The following is a 21,276-nucleotide window of genomic DNA, read 5'->3' as shown; positions in this document are numbered from 1 at the left end:
CGCTTTCAGGAAGCCCTTTCCTTCCTCCCTGCTGAGAGATATAGATAGCTTTATAGATAGACAGATCAAGATTAAGAGATAACTAAACTTGAATATCTTAACCAAATGGGGCAGCTGTGTCCCACTCATTCTGACCGTCCATGCAGCCAGGTGACTCTTCAACTGCCTTTTACAACTTAACCACCTATTACCCAGCTCCCCTGATGAGCAACGCTGAAGCGCTAGCCTGCCCTTGTCAAGGCATTCACATGACCATCTATCAGGATAAAAATATGGCCTGCAAGTGTGGATACAAGAAAAGAACAGGACCATAGTTCTAACAATTTTTTTTACAACGAGACTCAGTCTGCCACATTATATCTGTTTGTGTTTGTCATGTTGCTATGCTGTTAATTCCTGTATTTTTTTTATACTTGCCAAAAAAGGTTACATTTCAGAGTTAATTGTTTAAGTGTCTGTAGAGTAAACTTGCTAGTTCATATAGTACTGTGATTACAGCAGCCTCTGCACTATTGAAAGCAGGTGGTCTCTGCAGAACGAGAAGGGTATGACTACAGAAGTGTAACAGGGGATTTGGGAGGAGTGGCAAGAGTAATTTGAGTCAGCAGACTTGTAAAGACAGTGACCAGGCTACAGCCCCACTGTATCTGTAACATGGCAGACAATGATAACTTACAATTAAAAATTAGAAGATAAAAAGTGGGTTGTAGCACCAATGGTTGAGTTTTAAAGTGGAGAGCTTAATAAAGGTACTGCCCAGGAGCGCTCGGCTAGGGAAAAAAACAAATCCTTATGCCTACAAAATCATGTAGGTAAAGATGGTACTGGCTATCTATCCCTTAGAGGTGTTCCACTTTCTGACAACTGATTACCTATCCATCGGATAGGTCATCATTATTTGATTGGTGTGTGTCGGACACCCGGACCTCACACCAATCCGCCACTCCGGCTGCCTCCGTGCACCGGATGTTTGGAAAAGTATGCAGTAGTTGGAGCCAGAAGAAGATGGCTCCGACCATTGCACAGCGGCCGTTCGCTAGAACTGCAGCTCTGCTCCTATTCCCTTTAAAAGGAGCCGAGTACTGCAGCTCGGCCGCTATTCTTTGACCGGAGCCATCTGCTTCCGGCAATATCGTCCAGTGCCCGGAGGCAGCCGGAGAAGCGGATCGGTGCAGGGTTCGGGTGTCGGACACGCACCGATCATATATACGGATGACCTATCCGGTGGATAGGTCATCAGTTGCCAGAAAGTTTTTTCCTTTTACACATTGTTTTTCCACATCAGCCCCAGTTACAGGGAAAAGAAGCCCTCTATGGAGACTATTGTCTCTAACAGACCCCAGCAGCACCCCACTAACTGCATACCGGCAATCATGTGACCAGCCACAAGATCACCGGCTGCTGCTGCTGCCTCTGTTCTTTACACAGTGCTCATGGAGCTACATAGGCCTTTAGCCCCAATACCCTGAGAACGCCACAGCTGTGGCAAAACATGTCGAGGGGGCTCTTTGAATTTTAATACATTGTGGTTGTCTGATAGCTGCATGTCAATAGCGGACTGCAGCCGCAAGTTAACAAAAACATATAATGAAGATTTTACACTAATTTTGCAACAGTTGTTGCTATATCTAGATTCTAACATTACTTATGATATCAGACTGCAGTGGCAATTTCAATTAAGTGAGGCTAAATTTGGCAATATATGTTATTGAATAAAAGTTAAAAGTTTTATTTTCCTATTCATTCGTTAGTAGGCACCTAGGAAACAAGGGCTATTTTGTGCCTTCTTGCAAGTTAGGTATGTTCACACGCTTAACAAAAAAGTCTGAAAACACGAAGCTGTTTTCAAGGAAAAATAGCCTCTGATTTCAGCTGGTTTTTGCAGCGTTTTTAGAGCTGTTTTTCTATTGAGTCAATGAACAAAAGCACCACAAACTGCTCAAGAAGTGATTTTTTTTAATTAAAAATGGCTGCATAAAAAACGCCCAGTGAGAACGGCTGAAAATAGCCCGCGTGAACATACCCTTAGTGAACTTTATAGAGGTGGCACCTTTCATTGTAATCCTGCCTGTAATGAGAATGAGATGACTGCTGTTAAGTGATCTCTACAGAACAGGAAGTGTCAGTCTATTATAAGGCTCAGTGGCCAGAATGAAAACTGCAAGATTTCAGGATTTCTTTTTAAATATAGCTCCATGGAAAATTCTAAAACAACCAAAACATTTAACATAAAATCTTGATTGAAACCATAGGTCATTTTTTTATTACACAATTCTTCTAAATACAATAATTTATGCAATATATACCAGTAGTAGTACTGCAACAGTTTGTGAAATGTATAACATACTGTTGGGTTAATTTCCCTTCAGAACACCACATATTTTTACTGTTCAGTTTACAGTACACATTTGTACAGTGCTGTGAATAAGTATTTACCTTCTTCCCAATTTCTTCTATTTTTGCATATTCGTCACATTGAATGTTTCAAATCATCTTGAAACTTTTTGGAAGACGTGGGTCTCATAGCTGACATAAAGCAAACACTGCATTCCACCATACAACATCATAACAATAGTCAAACATGGTGGTGGTAGTGTGACAGTATGGGGCCAGCTTTGCTTCTGCAGGACCAGGATGATTCGTCATAATTGATGGAACCATAAATTCTGCTCTATCAGAAAATCCTGAAGAAGAATGTCTGCCCGTCAGTTTGGGACCTAAAGCTCAAGCTCAGTTGGGTTATGCAGCAGGACAAAGATCTATAGCACACAAGCAAGTTCACCTCTGAATGGTTCAAAAGAAACAAAATGAAGGTTTTTGAGTGGCCAAGTCAAAGTACTGACTAGATGCTGTGGCAAGACTTTATGCTGGAAACCCCTTCAATGTAGCCAAATTACAATAATTCTGCAAAGAAGAGTGGGCCAAAATTCCTTCACAGTTATGTAAAAGACTCAATGCAAGTTATCACAAACGTGTTATTGCAGTTCTACTGACAAAAGTCGTACAACCAGATATTAGGTTTAGGGGGGCAATAACTTTTTCACATGTGTGATAAATATTTATTCGAAACTTCTATCTTCAATAAATGGAAGAATCAATTAAAAGCCACATTTTGAAATCACTTGTGTTGTCTTCATCTTATATTAAAATTAGTTGGATGATGTCAAATATTTATATGTGACAAATTAGCAAAAATAGAAGAAATTTGGTGAGGAGCAAATACTTTTTCCACAACACTGTATATCATCTTAATAACCAGTGCACAAAAAAAACAGGTTCTTGTTTTCATCCGAAAGGCCTCCCATTCAGGAACATAACCTGCATGGCCTTACTCGGATCCCTCCGCTCACCTCACTACTAGACATTCACGTAGCATACACAGTGTTTTCCTCGGTGTTCCATGTATTTGAAAATCAATAACACAATCTCTGAAGTAGTCTGACACATTCTACATTCTACAACAAAGAAAGTACAAATTAATGAAGGTCAAATAGATGTCTACTGGTAAAGCAGTGAAGGTTTCCAGAGGTTTAGTGGTAATTTCCCCATCATTAAAGCAGTGCTGATCCTTGTTTGGCAGAACCTACGTTTTGAGGCTCCTCATCCTCTGTCTAGATGGGTTTCCCATTCTTTGATGGTTCTTCATGAACTTATTAAAAGTAATAGCCACTAAATGCAATGAAGTGTTCAACAATACTGATACAATGGGGCAGATTTACTAATTCTGTATAAGTTTTAGAGTGTGTAAACGTAGACCAGACCGATAGAAGAGAATTCACTGATTGTGACTACAAAGTAAAGTTTTTAATTTATTAGTATCTCGCTAAAATCAGGGGTACACTCACCACCGTGACAAAAGCCCAATGTGCTCAATTAAATTTAAAAACTAGTAACTCATTCACTGATCCAGTTGCGAACCCTATTGGAAGAATGTACTCATATGATGCATTGGGGTTAAAATGTTTAACCATTGGTATTGCAGCGAATAATTCCCAAAAGTACTGGAGCAACCAGGGAATCTTCCTGAGCACACCAGTATCAGGATAAAGAGAACGATAACGCTGTCACCTATGCTAAATACCCCTTCTCACAACTGACCCTACTCGTTTCTATATAATCATTTCATCAGGGGTCTGTTCACTATAGAGCTGGCTGCTACACCAGTGATATTAAATTGTGTTAATACGTTTGATTCTAAACACACACACAGAAGCGTGCTCGCATGGATAACAGCGGCCGATAGATGATGCACCAAATTTATCACAGTGGCGCACGCTGTATAATAAATTTAGCGCATATTGCTAAATATGTTAGACAATTTTCTCTTCCTTATACCACCACTTGATTGGCATTGCTCCTAAAAGGGTTTTTTGTGCAATTTTCGGTATATTTTAAGCCACACCATTCTGAAAAAGCCATAGACCAAATAGGTCTAAGGCCTCATTCACACGACAGGGTCAGAGTGTCGGCCGGTTTGCATCCGATTTGCATCCGTTCCGATTCCGTTCCGGGCCGAGTTGCCGTTTTTACCGGCCGATTTGGACCCGATTTGCATCCGTTTTTTTCCCTGTCCGTTTTAAAATCAGATGAATTTCATTTAAATTTGTTGCCACACACAGCCCTTTGTAGATAATGCCACAGCCCCCCTGGTAGGTAATGCCACCCAGCCCCCTGTAGGTAATGCCACCCAGCCCCCTGTAGGTGATGCCACACAGCCCCCTGTTGGTGATGCCACCCAGATCCCTGTAGGAATACCACCCTGTCCCCTGTAGGTAATGCCACCCAGCTCCCTGTAGGTAATGCCACCCAGTCCCCTGTAGGCGATGCCACCCTGCCCCCTGTAGGCGATGCCACCCTGCCCCCTGTAGGTGATGCCACCCACCAGCCCCCTGTAGGTGATGCCACCCACCCTGCCCCCTGTAGGTGATGCCACCCTGCCCCCTGTAGGTGATTCCACCCTGCCCCCTGTAGGTGATGCCACCCAACCCCCTGTAGGTGATGCCACCAAGTCCCCTGTAGGTGATCCCACACAGCCCCCTGTAGGTTGCACCCACCCCCCCCCCCTTCCAGGAGAAGTCACTGACTTCAATGTCCATATATGGACAGTGTAGTCACTGACTTCTCCTGAAGAGGAATTCCCTGCCACAGGTCGGGAATTCCGCTTCAGAAGTGAGTGACGTCACTGTCCATATATGGACAGTGTAGTCACTGACTTCTCCTGTAGCGGAATCCCCGGCCATAGAGTCGGGGATTCCGCTGCAGAAGTACGTGACTTTGCTGTGTCCATATATGGACAGTGTAGTCATGCACTTCTCCTGTAGCGGCATCCCCGGCCATAGAGTCGGGGATTCCGCTGCAGAAGTGCGTGACTTCGCTGTGTCCATATATGGACAGTGTAGTCACTCACTTCTCCTGTAGCGGCATCCCCGGCCATAGAGTCGGGGATTCCTCTGCAGAAGTTCGTGACTTCGCTGTGTCCATATATGGACAGTGTAGTCACGCACTTCTCCTGTAGCGGCATCCCCGGCCATAGAGTCGGGGATTCCGCTGCAGAAGTGAGTGACTTCGCTGTGTCCATATCTGGACAGTGTAGTCACGCACTTCTCCTGTAGCGGAATCCCCAATCCCCGGCCGGGGATTGGGGATTCCGACTCCTACAGCGAGCAATAAAAGACCCTCCTCCTCCACCTCACATGCACTCTGCACTGTGAGGAGGAGGAGAGAGAGTGCGCGAGCGACGGTAGACCCGGCCATCACTCGGGACACATTCCGGTGATGGCCGGGTATTACCCGGCCCCATAGGCTTCTATGGGAGCCGGGCGGCCGGGCACCCGGCCGAAAATAGAGCAGGACCTATTTTTTGACGGCCGGTTTTCCCGGCCGTCAAAAAATCGGTCGTGTGAATAGCCCAATTAGGGGTCTATTATTCCTAATGCAGCCGGGTGCCGGCCGATTTATGAACTGTGGGCACCCGGCCGGGAAACCCTGTCGTGTGAATCCCGCCTAAAACTTGATGCAACATTATGTGCCACATTTTACAACAGGGTCTAACGCAATACAATTAGTAAATCTGCCCCAATGTTCTTTTCTTATTGTATTGTATAACTGAAGATTTCCACATTTGAGATTCTCACATTAAACAAGATCCCTAATATATTATTAAAGGAATCACTCCCTTCAGCAGTGAGATAATAACAAGCAGAGCGTAAGGGAATGCAGCCTGTAGTATCTATGGACTTTCATATAATAGCGTGGTTTATTTTGCATGCATGTATACATACACTTTGGTCTAATTTAACAACTGAATGTACAGAAATTAATTATGAACCAATGCCCTCTATTTTATATGTGCTATGAACCTTGCAGGTACTTGTGGCTATGTCCTGGATTGTGAAAAACTTTAAACATCTTCTAAGATCATCTCTTTAATTTTAATGTTTTATATTGCTTTTCATTAGCAGCCTTACCCCCACATAATAAAATAAACTTAAAAAGACTGTCACCAGTTCATCACTTCCCTATCTCCTACCTAATCTAATAGGTGCTTTAATGCTGAGATCACGCTGTGACGTCACTTACTCCCGCAGGTCCTTCAGCGGTGCGACGGAAGACGGACCAGACATCGCCTCCAGCCGTGCCAGGACGATTATCCTCCTCAGCAGCTGGTGACAAAGCCACTTATAATAGAATGGAATTGGAAAAGTAAGGAGCAGAAGAAAGCGAGTATATCCAAGACATTTTGGTAGAAGCCAGGAGAATGGTATTCTGGTGGACAATTCACTTTCCACCCATAGAACCTTAGCAATCTACGTGATTAATACGGTCCATATTTCCCATCGGCCCTCGTAGTGGGATCAGGAAATTATAGATGTGATTGATTGTATGACAGGAAGGGAGGAATACGTGATGGGAAAGCAGCCAAAGAGAAGACATGTGTATTTAAAGGGGTAGTGTAGTCAGCTGTTTCGGCTCTCTCTTTCAATTTCATGTTTAATGAATGATGTGCGTTTTCTTTTAAAGCATGATAGAAAAAAGCCTTCACAGCATACATAGTAATGAGTATTGATTAATTATGCCAATAAAGCTCTAATTTATAAGTTTTAGATTAAAATGTGAAAACTTAATAACTTCTTACACCTGGGTGACGAGACAAGTGGCAAGGTCAGCCCTTTTGGTGTGGAACCTTTTAGTTGCCTCTAGCATGCCTGTTATCTTCCTCAACAAGGGGAGACATTTGGCAAAGCCTGGAGCTGTGGCATGAACCCTGGCTGAGCTTAAAATATTTATCTGACAGCCTCAGCTGACACTCCACAAACACATTTGCTCTCCATGACCCCAGGAGCATTTGTGATTAATCAAAATTGTATTTTGAGAGTGAACTACAAGCCAGAATACAAAAAAAAAAAACGTATGCTCTTGATCTTGCTTATTGACTGGTAAGAAACCGAATAAAAATAGTAAATAGCCAAATCAATATATTCACACTTGTCAGCAGAAGCAAAAAGAATAAAAAAAATCTCCTAAAGCAGCAGATATTGATCATGTCAATGTTTCGGACTTCTGGTCAAACAGAGAACTAAATAGGAAAGATGATCTAACATAAGATATGAGAAATAATCAGCGTCGCTTTACTTAAATATAAACAAACTGAAATGCCTCCTTACTTTGTTGGTACATATATATCCGAGACACTACATCCCTCTAGGAATAAAAAGATAAGATACTGTTAAGGTTGGTTTACACGGGACGATTTCTCTTTATAACTAGCGCCGATCGACTATATAACAAGTTGATTAGGGCTCATAAACAGGTCCTTTTACACGGGCCAATGCTTTCGGTATAGGATAATAAGATCATTCGGTCATCATCAGTTTGCTTCATTGTTGGCAGCACATCCCCGGTTTAAATGTGGAGATGTGCTCCCGAAAACGATAATTTTATGGACTGCTCAAACGTTGTGATCACCCAACTAACCAGCGTTTGCTTATTTGTCGGCTGATGGCATCCCTGTTTACACAAGCCAACAATCGGGTACGAGCGTTCATAAGAACGCTCGTTTGGCCAATTATTGGCTCTTGTAAATGGGCCCTTACTCAAAGCGAGTCACATCAAATATTAGCCTCCCAAACGGCTAACACTGCTGGCATGTAAAAAAACAAAACCAACATGAATAGAATAAAAAAAATAACCACTACAACAACCCTCCAAAATATAAAAATATATTCTATTTTCTAACAGAAAAAGCATTTTTTTTTTCCAGTTCAATTGTGGTCTAACAAATGATTATCTTTTACTATAAGAGCCGTGCGCAGGAGGATATATAGAGAGACTCTCTAAGAAGCTGTAGGCACTCCTTGTGCTGTCGCATGGTGCCTACATACTGCGCCGTAATTCTTTGAGAGGAGAATACATAATACAGATTTCTGAGGTAGCATGGCACCTTTTGATCATCTTTTACGGTCCTTTTCGGTCAGATTCCCTATGAAATTGGAGGTATACAGAGGTACAATAGTGCATGTGTGTTAGCACTAAAGCTTAGTATAGATATACAGTGTCTACCAAACAATATTAATATACAATAACACAATCGTACAGTAGAGCAATGGGGTTAGGCAGAAGCCAGACAGCTCTGCCACTTATAATCCCCAGGACACGAAAAGGATTGCACAGGAAAAATCCATCCTTTCAGATCCATGCTGACCTGGACTTCACAAGTCAGGAGAGAACAGAGGAGCCCCATAGACATAATTGCCAGTGTATCCAGGGAATTGGGCAGGACTCAACAAGTAAAATCCAATGTGTTTGGCTAGCTCATCTTGGATCACTGGCAATGGGAAACTTACTTATAGGACTTCCATTCATCATATAACTGGGGTCTGGAAGTAAATGTCACAATACAAAGTGAAAACTTCCGTATTAGATTCTGCCTTAGGCTGGATTCACACGAGCACATTACGTCCGTAAAGGACAGAACGTATTTCGGCCGGAAGTCCCGGACTGAACACAGTGCAGGGAGCCGAGCTCCTAGCATCATAGTTATGTATGACACTAGGAGTCCCTGCCTCGCTGCAGGACAACTGTCCCGCACTGTAATCATGTTTTCAGTACGGGACAGTAGTTCCATGGAGAGGCAGGGACTCCTAGCGTCGTACATAACTATGATGCTAGGAGCCCGGCTCCCTGCAGTGTGTTCAGTCCGGGACTTGCGGCCGAAATACGTTCCGTCCATTACGGACGTAACATGCTCGTGTGAACCCAGCCTTAGGGTATGTTCACACATAGATTTTTCAGGCGTATTACTGAGCGTAAACACCTTGAAATACACCTGGAAAAACACTGGCAATATGCCTACAAACTGCTTCCCATTGAATTCAATGGGAAATACACGGTGCTGTTCACATGAGGCTTATTTTAACGCTGCTAAATTAAAAAAAATGCCTTGTAAAAAGAAGTAGCATGTAACTTCTTGAGGCCTCAATAGATGCGTCAAATTAAAAGCAACTTCATTTTCAGCTTCAAAAACGCCTTGAAATCAAAGGTGGTTTTCCCTTGAAAACAGCTCTGTAATTTTCAGCCACTTCTTTTTGTACGTGTGAACATACCCTTATATTTACTTTATAGCGGAGTTTACTAGTCAACAGTAACCAATTAAATTCTGTCCAATTTTGACTAGCACTACAGTTGACATATCGTAACACAACAGTTGGACAGGGTAATGGCACCTAGTACAATTGCAGATTTCATTTTTTCACTTCCCTATGGATGAGTTGTCAAGAGATTTTAATAAAACATTATAAAGGCGACCTTAAAACTTAATGAAGGCACATGATGAGGAGCAAAATCCCCGTCTTAATTGATATGAGGCTCAGTTATAACATATCCCCCACACACTGTTTACAATCTATAATTTATGTCAGTCACTTTAAATCCACTATTCTCCATTATCCACTCCGCGCTATCATTAGCATCTGTACTTCTGTATACTTATTCTCCTTTGTTCCAAATTACTTAAACTTCCTTTAGGAATGTGCTTCATTTAAAGAAGATTGTTAGAAAATGATTGGAAAAGAAAGACGTGTTTAACAAGTGGGGAGACAACCAGTATTATTGGTTTGGTCACTTTCTTCGCTGCGTTAACAAAGGTAAAGATTATTATGCTTTACATCAAGATGGGCTTTGTAGATCGACAATTCTTAGTTCTATTTCAAGGAATTTACCACGTTCTTTGGAAATAAAGTGAACTACTGAACAATGCTCAGATCAGATTTATCCCTCAGTAAATATGTGCCAGACAACAGCTTCTAGTTATGTACGGGGAATCATTACCTCTGCCTGACTGCTGGCCCAAAACCTCTAAAAACTGGATGTCATCATACTACGCTGCCCTGTTTAACCTCTTCCCGACCACCCGCTGTCTTTTGACGGCAGGCGGTGCGGATTTCCAGTCAACAGCGACGTCTCTTGGTGTCGCTGTAGAAAAGGCTGATGAGCACTACTGTAACTTACAGATCCACAACTTAAAGAAACTTTTTGAGTACATCTGGGATCGGAAAAAATTCAAACGCCAGTTTAACTTTTTCATTACGGCATTATCAAAGGGGACTCCCCTCTTTGATCGCGTTTCCGGTGACCAGATCAAAGACTGGGCGAACCCTCTGCAGTCAGCCCTGGGGACCTAGAAAGGTCCCCAGGGCTGTCTTATCAGTAAGCCTGCTGTTAGGGCACACTATGTATTGCCCTAACAGCAACCTGTGTTATAGTGACACAGTTTTATGTATTAGCATACAGGAGTATGCTAGTACATAAGTAAAAAAGAAAGTTATAAATAAAGTTATGCGTCCATAGGATAAAAAAATTTTTAACAAAAAATAAGAAAATGCATCACCCAAAGTCATTAGTTTGCATAAAATATATTTTATTGCCCACACATGTCATAAAAACAAAAAAACCTACACATATTAGGTATCTGCACAACCATAATAACCTGAAGATTATTTATCATGAACAGGATAAAAAATAAAAAAATAAAAGCAATGCCGAAAATCACTTTGTCCTATATTCATGCTGCAAAAAGAAATGATATAACTTATAAAGGGAAATTTTTCCCCAAACCATGCAAAAAATATATATATAATATCTCCCGCATAAAATAGGGCCTCATACAGCCACATCAATGAAAAAATAAAAAGCAGTTATGTCTGCTGAAAGGCAGAGAGACAAAAACAGAAAAATTTAGCTGTCATTAAAGTGTGACTAAACGTTGAACAAACTTCTGACATGTCATAGTGACATGTCACAAGTTTTGATTGGTGGGGGTCCGAGCACTGAGACCCCCACCAATCGCTAAAACGAAGAGGCAGAAGCGCTCGTGTGAGCGCTGAGCCGCTTAGTTTATGTTCGGCTTTTTCTGGAAAGCCGATGTATCGGAGTACGGGCTTATAGACATTCTATGAGCCTGTACAACGCTACATTGATTTCTGGAAAATGCAGAACAGAAACGAATTGGCTGAGCGCTCATACGAGCGCTTCTGCCGCTTCGTTTTAGCAATTGGTGGGGGTCTCAGTGCTCGGACCCCCACCAATGAAAACTTCTGACATGTCACTGTGACACGTCAGAAGTTTTTTGAACGTTTACTTACCTTAAGGACTTTTCAGGAATGGTCAGGGGTTAAGAGTAGCATAGTATGCGGACAGGTCTGCTGCACTATTATCCCTAATTGCACAAATAAATATTGTGTTTGGCTAATAGCAGCAAGCAAAGAATACAGCGGCCTCCTACTTATTTCTCGGTTTGCTTCACTGGTCACAGTTTTACCAGAGTGTGGTACAGAGAAAAACACGTTTGCTTCCCTGCAAGTATACTTTATTCTGTTTGCGGACTAGATCGCCTCTACTAAAAACGGAACTAAAGATGCAGAATAGTTATGGATTCAGTCATGATTAAAGTAAAGAGGCCACCTTTTCTTTTTCAGAAACAGTGCCACTCCTATCCATAGGCTGTGTCTGGTATTGCAGCTCAGCCCCGTTCAATTGAACGTGACTGAACATGCCATACCAGACACAGCCCATTGTAAATCTCCATCTGATACACATACTATGACTTTACAGGAATTCAGTACCAATATAATTTTTAAAGCTGCCAGAAATGTACTTTCCTACTCTCCATCCATTCAACTAACCAAACCACAAACTGAGAAGGGGGAGATCTCTTAATGTCACAGAAACAAACTTTCATGGCTTATTCTCTTCTAAGAAAGACGATTCAGTAATTAGATGATATAAAGTCCTGCTGAGACGTGATATGAATTGGTTTTCGATGCCTACCAAGCTCACCCCACTGCTGGCTACATACTCTCTTAATGTTACTCTCTAGTACCCAGCTGATGGATACACTGTATTTTTCATCATCTTTTATATGAATATATAAAACTGTAGTTTATTTTCAATTTCATTCTTCTCATCTCAAAAGATCTGCAATCCACTCGAAGTGATGAAAGCGTTTCTGAGTGCAGGACAGTGTAAAGACTTTTTAATAGTATATTAATGTCAATCTCGGACAAATACAAAAGAACTTAACATAAAGGATCAAGACAAAATACCTAACTGGGAAGACCATTACCAATAATTCTACCGCGCGTCCTGCTGAAGACGATTGCAGACACTGCAGTTTGTAAATATGAACATGAATATTATACAGTGAAACCAGACCACCTCTCTAAGTAGACCACCCCCTTATCCAGACCAGATTTCCCGTAATGGATTTTCAGTTCTATCCCCGGCCATCTTCTTTGAGAAGACCTCCCCTTTAAAACCATGTTTTAATGCATTTTGGGTGGTCGTCTAAATGTTTTCACTCTTTATGATATAGGCAAAGTAGGCATGTGCCTAGGGCCCCTTTCACACATGGCAGTATTATGATCAGCATTTTGTATCAGTATTTGGAAGCCAAAGCCAGGAGTGAAACATAAACCGAGAAAAAGTATAATGGAAACTTTGCACCTATTTCCATGTTTTGGACCCACTCCTGGTTTTGGCTCACAAATACTGATGCAAAAAAACGGACCAAAATATGCCCATGTGAAAGTGCCTAATCCTGTATAACATGTTGGGTTTATTTAAAGTAAATATCCACCATTGACCACATTAGATTTCAACTAAATAGGTCCAAAATTCTGTAAGAATTAATTTCTTAATATATCTTTATTAGGGTCAGATCTCGTTTTTTTCTGGCTGCTTTCAGTGACCACTAGGGGGAGCTTAGAATCGTATAATTCAATAAATTGTCGGGAATTTGAAGATGAGAATCAGAAAAACGTAGATCCAAAAGTTATATTAAGAAATAAATAATCACAGAACGCTAAACATAAAAAAAAATAATGACTTTTCTATTTTTTTAAATATATTTTATCTAACTACAAAGTCTTCCTAAGATACATAAACAGAGGAATTGCTGCTTTATCATAAGCATGTTGGGTGTATTCTCACATAAGGCCTATGGCAGCTCCTAGCGTAAATACTGTCAAGCCAAAGGGTTTTTCATTTTTATGTAAATATATTTCATTCATTGTATATTGAAAAGTAATGCAACTTTCTAATAAACTTTGTCTTTCAATTTGCAGATTTTAAGATCTCTGCTTGGGGTCAGTGAATTTAAACATGAACCTTTTGCATTGTGAAAACCTCTCCAGATCATGCGATTGCTGACACAGGTGCACAGATTGTTACACGGGACTCGCGATACATTTAACAAGCCATGCACCTATGTGAGCAGGTCAGGTTTTCAGCCTCTGAATGTTAACAATGAATGTTCAATTTAGAGCAAACCGGAAACTTGAAAACAATGAGGGACCGAAAAACAAAGTATGATAGAAAGTTGTATAACTTTTCATTATACAATGATTAAGCTTCATTTATATAAAACCAGAAAACCCTAAACTGATCATTCTGAAGTTGACTGTTCTTGACACCTCAGCGAGTTCTCATAGAAGGATGTTGACTTTCATCCGCCAGTCCTGTCAACACAAGAGATGTCTGAAGTCCTGAAACTCTGAACTCCCGTCCTTAACAGGGCAAATGTACCAGTAAGATGGCTCCTCCGAGGATTTTAATTAAATGAAGATGTATATCAAAATTCTTTACAGAAATAGATCTTTTATTTCCCATACTGCACGTTTGGAAATGTAGTCAGAATTGCGCGGACTGGTTAATATGAAAAAACATAATAGCAGTGCTACTCTTGTGTATATACAATAAAATACCCCTTAAAGGCCGAGTTCACAGCATTTTGCGGTTCTTTTCAAGTGTGTGTTTTTGCACAGCTTGAAAACCCACAGCATTCAGATCTAAACACAAATGTAAAAAGGCAATGAGACTGCGATACGTAACATGCTACCTACTGCCTTTTTGTAGTGATTTCGCCAAATTGACTCCAATGCACGTAAAAAACAGGATCTTTTTTTTTTTACATTCAGTACTGCCATCACAGTTTTCCAAAGTAGTAATTCTGATCATGTGTTGCAGCCTGTGTTACTACTCCAGAGCTGTCTTCATAATTCTGCTGAGTGTCTTTGGAAACAGATGACGAGCTCTCAACAGACATAATCCTAAACTCCTATAAGGCACAAGGAGAATTTGTTTTCCCTGCAGATAAGTATACAGTGCCTGGTATAAATAAGACACAGAATACCGGAAGATTTAAGCTCTGCAGCCTGTAGAGCTGTTAACGCATCTCTGGACTATAAGGGTATGTTCACACGCTTAACAAGAAATGTTTGAAGATACGTAGATGTTTTCAGAGAAAAGAGCCTCTGATTTTCAGGCATTTTTGAAGCTGAAAATGAATCTTTTAATTTGGAGCTGCTTTTGAGGCTTCTTTTCAGGTGTTTTTTCATAGTGTTCAATGGAAAATCAGCTTTAATAAATGCCTCAAGAAGTGACATGCTAATTCTTTTTACGGAGCGGACGTCTTTTTACGCTCTGTTTTTTAAAACAGCGCCGTAAAAATACGCCCTGTATGAACTAAATGCTGTTTTTCCCATTGATTTCAATGGGCAGATGTTTGTAGGCATTCAGCTCCCGTTTTTTCAGGCGTTTTTCGAGGCGTAAAAGCCCCGAAATACGCCTGAAAACACTGTGTGAACATATCCTAATACAGGCTGTAACTCAGGATCAGAACTTGAGTAGTACAAGTAATGCAATGTGATTACAACGTTTCTCTACTTTTAAAGTGGATTATCTATAAATGTTGTAAAATTGTATTCAAAAGGTTGACCTTTGCTTTAAAAGTACTAAAACGTTACACATATCTTTATGATCACAACTCCCCTACGATTAATACCCCCTGCCAATATACTATTTCAGTTGTTGAGGTGAGCAATATTTAGATTTTTGCCCTGACTTTGACCATTGATGAGACCTCATTAAAATAAAAAGTTAAGACGCCCCGGTCCAGAGAACTGAAAGCGTCAATTTAATAGAGTAAGAAATTTAATATTACGATCATCAATAATATGTCAGCCCAATATCAGTTGTTGATATGTTTACATGCTAAAATGTATGGGAGTCAAATACTAAAGGCATAATAAACACATAACGGCAGGGCGCCGGGGTAAATTATGCCTGCTCACCGGATTCACCGTGGTCAAATTTGCCGAACAAGACTTCCACCGCCCGGACTAACCAACAGCTGGATGTTTTGACATCAGTAGTGAAAACGAGCAGAAAATCTAAGTGTTCCATATCAAGAAGTATTTTTACTACTGCTAATGTGCCTTAAATACCTTGTTCCACAGATGAGTGGCCTGGCACCTGCTGCATGAGAAATAGCCAATTACTACTCAGTGTCTCTAATTTTCTGATTCAATTAGCATGCTTCAGAGCTTTCCACTTTAATTGCAAACTACTTCACAGTTAGCTCTCTGATTAATCATTGCCCATCTGCAAGCCATCGCAAAACTTGCTGGAACAAATTTGTGTACTTTGGAATGCTGGGAGATTAGCAAATCAAACTTGTTTTGGTATATAAAGCCTTAATTTTGTTTGCCCTTTTCAGCTGCACTTGTAAGAAGCTCTGTACTGATTAAACAGGAAATCCGGACTATAATATGCTACATTATGCATATAATCACTGTAAATACAGCCGAGACTACAGAAACGTCAGTCCGTGCACCAACATACATGACGAAGGGGTCAGGAAAACACATTTGGAATAGATCGTACAACGTTACGACAGAACAGCGTGTGTCCCCTGGTGTGATGTCACCACAGCTGTATTCTGTAGTCTCTACTTCGTTATGCAGATTACACCGGCAAAAATGCTTCTTCATCCATAAGGCTATAAAGGGCGGAATATGTGTCGTACTCGGCACATACATAATTCAGATTTGGCTATCCGAAAAAAACAAAACAATGGAGATGGCATTCTAAGTAGTGGTCAAATTATGACTTCACACATGCCAAGCTATCCAGTGAGGAATTTATCTAGTTCCTCTGATCATGTCCATTCTGTGATTGAATTACTATGTCAACTGTGCACTATACAGTAATGTCCTTAAATGTTATAGGAAAACTCCGGCCAAAATGGACACACTTAGAGTGGCGCATGACACATGGATTTTTTTCTTAGGCTTTTTTTTAAATCTTTGCATCATGTACTGACACATCAGGACTTATCAGGAGTTATCCGGAAAGTTGTTTTTTTAGTAGGAGTTGCAAACGAAATAAATGAACAAAAAAAAGCAGTACTTACCTATCCGTGCCCCGAGCAATCCAGCGCTGATGCTCCGGCAGCACTCCCGTTGGTTGCTTACATGCACGTAGCATGTGACCGCTGCAGCCAATCAAAGGGCTCAACGATCATTTAATGCATTTCTAGCGTTCTACCAGAAATAGGATTTGTCAGCACAGAGCCCCGCTGAGTGGTAAACAATCACGGAGTTATTGCTGGAGCGACAGGAATAGATTGCCGGGGGGAAGGATAGGTAAGCATTGCTTTTTTCATTTATTTCATTTGTAGCCCCTACTAAAAAAAAAAAAATCACTTCCTGAATCACCTCTTTAAATATATGAAATATATATATAAAATGATAAATATTTATATAACTAAAAAAGGTTTAGAAAATATGACAGATTGTTTTGTGCAAGAGTTCCTAAACTTGATAGCATTTCTCCACATTCTCCAAAAGGAAAAGTGGTTTCCATAAAAGATCCAGATAGCGTAAGGTTTTCAAGTCGACAATGTCTGTTAATCTTTGGTTTGGATTGTACTGATGGGTTTACTTTCACCAGAGTCCGTAAGATCACCCAATAAATGCTACTTCTGTCACTAGCCATTGGCCAATCAGAATTGCTGAGAGCCGCTAAGGAATAATATCGAAGGAAAGTAGAACCTGTTAAACAGCCAAATCCAATGTAAAACACCATCTCCTCAATTCAGTTCATAAAGCTAAAACGCACCAGTAATCGTTTCAATCTCCTGTCTTTTGTGTTTAAAAAACGCCAGGTTACTCACCAAGGGTGGCTTAATTCTATTTTCTTTGATATCTATTAAGCAGCAGGACAATGCACACCATATCTTTAGATGTCATTACGAATATTTACATTTTCCTCTTATGGATCAAGAATTAAACTGACAGAATAAAATAGGGATTTTCTGCTCCAGTGATCCGGTCTTAAGTCTCATTTATAAATAATTTATACATCCAGCAGATGAGTGCACAGTCAATGATTCCCATCAATATCCAATTCCTTAGTAAAATAAAATGGGAAGATTTTAACTGCTGGAGAGATAAAAATAGAAATTTTGGAATTTTATATAGACCACCAAAAATAATAATTTTGAACGACTCCTCATTGAACTAGGCTCTGTTCACACTACTGTCATGGCTTCTGTTTTTAATGAAAAAAACGATACCGGCGTATACGGTCAGACCCTTTTTTTAATGTTAATGGTGTCTGTCAGGTTTGTGGTATTTTTTACGGCAAGAATAGCGTTGCATATCGCGTTATTCTTGGCGTTAAAAAGATTCCAGAAAGTCATATGTAAAAATCTTGATCATTAAAGCTAGTGTAATCAGAGCCTACCACGTACATGTAACTGTTCAGACCAGAAACCAAAAGGCAGACACAGGGGGGGGGGGGGGGGGAGGCAATTTATTAAGACTGGCGTTTTATATGCCAGTCTTAATAAAAAGAAAAGTTGTAGTAAAATGTGACACATTTATCAAGAGGCAAAAGTCTCTTAATAAATGTGTTGCATCTCTCGGCTGGGCCATGGACCACAATTGTGACGCAACGACCATGGCCATGTGCCACCTATGCCCTCCACATCAGCCATTAAAAAAATAAAAAAATACACAACTCCCCGCTTCTCCACCTCACCATTCCATCGTGGCACATACTAGGTCCTGACAAAGCGTTGCGTCGCATACATAGTGCTGATGCTGAGGGAACTGTAGGGGAGAAGGAGCGGTGAGGTGAAATTTTTTTTTTTTATTTAACGGTCCAAATAGTGGGGGCGGGGGTAGTCTGTTGGGGAGGGGTTAATGTAAGGACCGAGCTTGGGGAGTCCCAAAGAACAAAATCTAGATAAGAGCTGGCGTAGATTTCCAATATAATGGACACCAGTTTTCTAGTGTAAATTATAATAAATTTGTCGGCCCGCTGTGACCACAACCCCTTTTCAAAAACCACGTCCCCCTTTCGACAAAAAAGGGCAATACAAAAAGGCTTGGGCCTTTTGCAACTATTCTATGCCAGAAAAAATATTGCAGCACTCTAGCAACCTGTGTGTAATGACCGGGGGGTAGGGAAACGGACAAGTGAGCCCTAATCTACCCGCCACTCTGTCCCTGCCTACTTGCAACGACCCGCCCTAGGCGACGGGGTACAACTGGGCGGCGGTCCCTGCACTCAGTAAGTGCACGACAAACACGACAAACATACAAGGGAATACAAGCAAGGGAAAGGGGCAGTTGCCCACGGCAACACCGTGAGCAACCAGAGTGGTGAACGAGCCGAGTCAAGCCAGGAGTGTGCGAGGTACCAAACGAAGAGCAGAAGAGTAGTCAGTAAGCCAGGGTCTGTATGGAGCAGGAACAAAATAGAAGGAGCTGTAGCTGGGCCAGGAAACCACACGAAAAAGAATAACAAGCAAGGAGGAACAGGAAATGCAGGTATAAATAGACAGAGGGCGGGAGCTAGCTGAGTCTGGCCAGGCTGCGATAGGCTCTCCCACTCCTAAGCCTGCCAGCCTGAGTGGTGGAAGCTGGAGTCAGTCTCAGGGATGTAGATTCAGGTGCTGACTGATTAATTAAGGGAGTTAACCCCGAAGCTGTGCCTGGCAGATCCTTTACACTGTGGTTTTATTTGCCAAGCGTCATTTTTCTTGTATGGTATTTTGAGCTGTGGATTAAGCTGTAGTTGCTTTGAACCCAACGCTTTATTACACGAGTGCTGCTTCATTTAAATATTTTTGTTTTATAAATATATATATATATATATATATATATATATATATATATATATATATATTCTCTAGATTCATTACACACAGAGTGATCTATTTTCAGCATTTTTTTCTTTTAATGTTCATGATTATGGTAACCGTTAATGAAAACCCAAAATTTAGTTTCTCAGAAAATTAAAATATTATATAAGCCCAATGTAATGACAGGGATAGGGAAACCGACAAGTGAGCCCTAATCTACCCGCCTTAGGCGACGGGGTACAACTGGGCGACGGTCCCTACACTCAATAAGTGCACGACAGACAACAGACAAGGAAACACAGAACAAAGGGAAACGGGGCAGTTGCCCACGGCAACACCATGAGCAACAAGAGTAGTAAACGATCCGAGTCAAACCAGGAGAGTATGAGGTGCCAAACGTAGAGCAGGAGAGGAGTGAACAAGCCGAGTCAAACCAGGAGTGTACGAGGTACCAAAACCAGAGCAGAAGAGTAGTCAGTAAGCCAGGGTCAACACGAAGCAGGGACAAGTAGTTCAAGAAGCTGCAGCAGGGCCAGGAAACCAACAGAGAAGAATCACAAGCAAGGAGGAACAGGAAAGGCAGGTATAAATAGACCGAGGGCGGGAGCTAGCTCCGTCTGGCCAGGCTGTGATAGGCTCTCCCACTCCTAAGCCTGCCATCCTGAGTGGTGGAAGATGGAGTCAGTCTCACAGACATAGAAGCAGGTGCAGCCTTTGCCAATTACTATGTGATTATTGATTATGGAAAGCTCTTATCACAACAGTACTGATAGTTTCTGTTTTTGGTTTGCTCTCTGGTCATTTATCATTCACGGGGTCTGTGACACATCTGCCCAGCCAGGAAAGTATGAGAGAAGACAACATATATGATTTCTAGCCTCTCCACAGCATTCAGTTATAAATTTGTCCAAGCTGTCACTGATCTGTTCCTAAAATATCAACAATGTTATGAAAGAGCATTACGCCTGTGTGAGGTTACTCTGCTATCTTAGTGCTGGACTGTAGTGGACTACGTTCTATTAATGAAAGAACTTCAGATTCGTTATTCTAGAAAAAGTTTGGGGGAATAACCGTAAATTCAATCAAAATTGGTTTATGCAGCCAGACAATGATCCAACACCCAAAGGTAACTCTACAGTAAAATGGCTGAGGAGAAGCTGAATTTTAATTTTGGACTAGCCTACTGGAAGTCTTGACCTTAACCTAGCTACTTTTTAACATGGGTTTCATGGGTGCGCAGTATGATAAATGTACAACAGGAAAGTGGTGAGACTATGGAACGCACTACCACACGATTGTGGATTGGTTAGCTCAATAAATGGTACGAGGTACAGATGCCATTCTTATAGGAACTAATATTACAGGCTATCTGGTAGATTGCTTAAGATGGGTAGTGGATTCAAGGATTTGGTGTTGAAATTTTTTTTTTAATCACCTAACAAGAGGACAATTGCTAACGAGCTCAAAGATGTTGCTTTGCCGTCTTCTGGGTTAAACTGAAGAACAAAAGGTTCTGATTTACGAAGTTTCAATTATACCAACATATACAACGAAGTGCACATAGACTTTTAATTTCTTGCTACCAAGGGGTTCTCGCATCCCACCATACAGGCAGCGTTCAGAAGCTGAGCCCATGCCAACCAGACACCTTGCTCTAATGGCCGGGATGTGAGATAACACCAATCCTGACCGTTCAACTACTTAGATGACTTGGTCAGGATGACTAAGTGGTTAGACAGAGGAGGGGGGCTCCTGCTGTCACCCCATCAGGATGCCGATGATTTGCTATG

At 41.2% G+C, this 21,276-nt stretch overlaps 1 protein-coding gene across 3 annotated transcripts in view; it reads right to left on the bottom strand.

Annotated features, from left to right (window-relative positions):
- ARB2A (ARB2 cotranscriptional regulator A) overlaps window positions 1–21,276 on the bottom strand; it is a 465,547-nt gene that overhangs the window by 57,622 nt on the left and 386,649 nt on the right. The window lies entirely within an intron of this gene.

This window comes from Rhinoderma darwinii, chromosome 1 (assembly GCF_050947455.1).
Source record: "Rhinoderma darwinii isolate aRhiDar2 chromosome 1, aRhiDar2.hap1, whole genome shotgun sequence".
Taxonomy (NCBI): Eukaryota; Metazoa; Chordata; class Amphibia; order Anura; family Rhinodermatidae; genus Rhinoderma; species Rhinoderma darwinii.
This window is presented reverse-complemented; position numbering and strand designations above follow the sequence as displayed.